We start from the raw sequence: 4,914 nt of genomic DNA, 5'->3' as shown, positions 1-4,914 counted from the left end.
GTTTCATATTCTTCAACCTACAAAGGTTCTCGCAATGGTCCTTGTTCCTCTTGCTGAACGGAATGTTGTAAATTTTGTTCACCTCCGTCGTGTCATTTCTTCAAGCTTTGCGACCTCTCAAGGTTCTTTGGTTTCACTCGTTTGTCAAAGAAGCAATTTGTCTTACCTCTTCCCTTCCGTTTTTCTCCGGTGCCATCCTAGATCTCGGGACGAGATCCTCTCGTAGTGGTGGAGTGTTGTAACGCCCCGAGACCGACGCTTCAGAAGACTTCCATATTTTTGTGATCTCCGCGTGTTTCTTTTGGCGTTTGCTCTTTTATTTTTGCATTGCATCATGTCATCATGCCATCATGTCATTAATTTTTAAAACTCAACTAAATAAATTGCATGGATCTTCGATCTATTTAAATCAAGGGATATTCACAATGGTGATTTCTCTTTATAACGTACCCTCCCAATATAAGGGAGCTATAACCAAATATTCCATTTATTTGAAGGCCCTCGAAACAAACTTGCATTTGAAATCTCTCTCGTTTTCAAATATTCTATGTCTTGATCTTTCTCCAAATACTTAAATTCCAGTTGTGGCACTTTGAAATATGTCAAAGTAGCTCAATGCCAGTTTTCAACTCACTTGTATTTATTTTGCCCTCCAAATAGATTTTTCTCTTCTATCTCTTTTCTGTATATAGAAAAGGATTTTCCCCTTCTTTTCTTTTAATCCAGCCTGCTAGGCCTCCTGGCCTTTTCCCCCTCCACCGAAATGGCCCAAGGCCCACCTAAACTCTTCCTAACCCTAGCCCGATGCCCTCACCCGATCTCCTCCTCTCCCTCTCGTTTCCCCTCCGCCGCCACTCACACACGCACGCACATCGCTAGCGCCAGGAGGAGCGCTCACGCTCGATCCCCATGGCGCGCCTCCCCTGCCGGTGACGCCACCCTTCTTCCTCTTCTGCACCGGCGCCGTCCATCCCCGTCACCCCGCTGCATCGCCTGAAGCTGCCCTGTGTCGCCGCCCTGCGCCGCACCTCCACCGGCCTCGGCCTCCCGTGGTAGCCTGCTGCTGGCCCCGCTGCCGAGCGTCGCCCCTCCGCGCGAGCCTCCTCTGGCGGCCCCGCCGCCCATGCGCCGCTCCGACGACCCCATAATCGCACCGTCCCCGTCCTCTTTCCGGCAGGATCCGCTCCGCCGTCGTGGTTCCCGGCGCCCCGGACCTCCCCTGCTTCGCCAAGTTCGCCGAGCCGCCCTGGGTCTCCGTCGGGGTCAACCTCCTGCCCCGCCGGTCTACCTCCCCATGCCGGCAACAAGCCTCGCTGCCGCCGCTTTTCACCAAGTCCCAGCTGCTCCCCTGCGTCGCCGGGAGCTCCTCCAACTGTTGCCCCGTATACCGCGTTGCTGCTGCCACTGGATCACCGAGACCGATGCTCCGAGGAACCCCGTGTTCAAATACACAATGAGCAGCAAGTACCACTACGATGGTGTTCGACTGCATGGATTCACCAAGTATTTCTTCGGATACACCAAGTTTGACTACATTGCGAGACCCGTACCCGGACCGTCAATCTTCTCCGAGAATTTTGCCAAGTACCACGACATCCGGAGCCCCGGATACACCAAGACCGTCCCGGATAACGTCAAGTACCTCTACCGACGACCCCGAACATCTACGAAAACGTGTACCACTACCGTCGCCGAAGACCCGCGTAACGGAACCGTCAAGTTCAACTACCTTCGTGTACCACTAATTCCCTCGACGATTTTGAACCGCTCCAAAATGCACGTTTCGAAGGTATAACCCCGAGACGACGTCCGTGGACCGAATGCATGTGTGTTGTATGAGATGCTCGTGGTTGCACCGTTTTCGAGTTGTCATTCCATGTTCCTCGTCGTTGTCATGCCATCGTCCCGTGGGAACCCGGTAACCGGGATCACCCCACCATCTTTTGCATGTTCCGCACAATTCTCTTTTGCGCCGGTATCTCCATTAGCTACCGGAACCGATATGGTGCCGTGGCATCATTTTCGGATTCGTTGCCGTGGCACCCCTTTCTTCCACCACGGTAACAACTGCCTCGTATCATTTTATACCAACACTTCCATAAAATTGCATATACCTTGCATATGTCATCCGCATCATGATAACAACATTTAAAATGTCTAAAATTTGATGTTTGCATTAAAATTGCTAAATGACATATGGGGATTTTCCGGTATTGTCGTTTGTTATTTCCGGCCTCATTTAAACGTGCCTAGATAGGTTGTTTAATTATGCTTCACCCCTTGCCATGGTTAACAACATTTAATATTGTCGGTTACTTAAACAAGAGCGAACTAAATAATTAAATGTGGTGTTTCGTCAATATGAAACTCGTTGCATATTGAGCTCCACTTAATTTGTAGTGTTGTTTGTTGCACTTTGCCATGCCATGCCTCATTAAACCGGACATGCATCATATTTGTTTTTGCATCATGCCATGTGTATGTGGTGGTTGTTTACTATGTTGTTTGTTTCTTTCCGGTTTGCTTCTCTCGTTAGCTTCGGTTTCGTTCCGGAGTTGTGAGGATTCGTTCGACTACGTCCGTTTGTCTTCTTCATGGACTCGTTCTTCTTCCTAGCGGGATCTCAGGCAAGATGACCATACCCTCAAAATCACTTCTATCTTTGCTTGCTAGCTGTTCGCTCTATCGCTATGCCGCGCTACCTACCACTTGCTTATCAAGCCTCCCAAGTTGCCATGAACCTCTAACCTTTGTCACCCTTCCTAGCAAACCGTTGTTTGGCTATGTTACCGCTTTTGCTCAGCCCCTCTTATAGCATTGTTAGTTGCAGGTGAAGATGAAGTTTGCTCCATGTTGGAACATGGATATTATGAACTCTGTTGGGATATCACAATATCTCTTATTTAATTAATGCATCTATATACTTGGTAAAGGGTGGAAGGCTCGGCCTTATGCCTGGTGTTTTGTTCCACTCTTGCCGCCCTAGTTTCCGTCATACTGGTGTTATGTTCCTTGATTTTGCGTTCCTTACGCGGTTGGGTGATTTATGGGACCCCCTTGGTTTTACCATTTGGTTTTACCATTTGCTACCACCTATCCCCTTTCCCTTGGGTTTTGCAGACTCAAGGATCATCTTTATTTAACCCCCCCGGGCCAGTGCTCCTTCGAGTGTTGGTCCGAACTAAGTAGACTGCGGGGCCCCCTCATGGAAACTCGAGGTCTGGTTTTACTCGTAGGATGTCTCATCCGGTGTGCCCTGAGAACGAGATATGTGCAGCTCCTATCGGGATTTGTCGGCACATCGGGCGGCTTTGCTGGTCTTGTTTTACCATTGTCGAAATGTCTTGTAAACTGGGATTCCGAGATTGATCGGGTCTTCCTGGGAGAAGGAATATCCTTCGTTGACCGTGAGAGCTTATAATGGGCTAAGTTGGAACACCCCTGCAGGGTATTTAAACTTTCGAGAGCCGTGCCCGCGGTTATGTGGCAGATGGGAATTTGTTAATATCCGGTTGTAGAGAATTTGACACTTGACCTTAATTAAAATACATCAACCGCGTGTGTAGCCGTGATGGTCTCTTCTCGGCGGAGTCCGGGAAGTGAACACGGTTCCTGGGTTATGTTTGACGTAAGTAGGAGTTCAGGATCACTTCTTGATCATTGCTAGTTCACGACTGTTCCGTTGCTTCTCTTCTCACTCTTATTTGCATAAGTTAGCCACCATATATGCTAGTGCTTGCTGCAGCTCCACCTCATTACCCCATCCTTTTCCTTTAAGCTTAAATAGTCTTGATCTCGCGGGTGTGAGATTGCTGAGTCCTCGTGACTCACAGATACTTCCAAAACAGTTGCAGGTGCCGACGATGCCAGTGCAGGTGACGCAACTGAGCTCAAGTGGGAGCTCGATGAAGCTCTTGTTCGTTGTGTTGTTTCGTTTCCTGTTGATCAGAAGTGGAGCCCAGTTGGGACGATCAGGGATCTAGCAGTTGGGTTGTCTTCTTTTATCTTGGTTCCGTAGTCGGACCTATGTGTGTATCTTGAATGATGTATGATTTATTTATGTATTGTGTGAAGTGGCGATTGTAAGCCAACTCTTTATCCCATTCTTGTTCATTACATGGGATTGTGTGAAGATGACCCTTCTTGCGACAAAACCACAATGCGGTTGTGCCTCTAAGTCGTGCCTCGACACGTGGGAGATATAGCCGCATCGTGGGTGTTACAAGTCCATAGTAGCCATGTAGCGACGGACGTGCTCGTCCTCCTCCCTGACACGGCGACGCACCACCTCCGGCGGAGCAGGCTCCCTCTGCACTAAATGTGGCCCACGTGAACGCCACCAAAGGAGATCAGGGTCGACGACGGGACCCGGGGCCGGGTTCCTCACCAAGCGGCACGCCCCTGAAGGTAGCACCTCCTAGTGCCAGCCCGGTGGAGCCCAGTCCCGGACATGGGTCCTCTGAACCAGGACGTCATCGCGAACGGGTCGACGACGAGCATGCGGGCCGGGCATCGTCGAGAACAAATACTATATGCCCGCAAAAAGTAACATTTTTTAAATGATTGGATTGTGATAACTAAAATTCTATATGCAAATTCTAAATTTTTCTATAACTAAAATTATAATAAACTAAAAAAAACATCGATCATCGTCTAACAATTTGACATTAATCTAATTCATCTAGCTTGAACTAACATTTCTATAATATTTCTATAACAAAAAAATAGAAAAATTTCTAACATTTCTATAAATATTTCTATAACTAAAAACCATAAAAAATACTAACAATTTTACAACTAATTAACAATGTGTGTGTGTGTGTGTGGACATGGCGGCCGGGGCAGGAGCTCACCGGCGACGGGGATGGCGACGACGAGCGACGACGACGGGGGCGGGGACGGGGCGGGGACGAC

This window comes from Triticum aestivum, chromosome 5D, assembly GCF_018294505.1.
Source record: "Triticum aestivum cultivar Chinese Spring chromosome 5D, IWGSC CS RefSeq v2.1, whole genome shotgun sequence".
Taxonomy (NCBI): Eukaryota; Viridiplantae; Streptophyta; class Magnoliopsida; order Poales; family Poaceae; genus Triticum; species Triticum aestivum.
Note: the sequence above shows the minus strand (reverse complement) of the source record.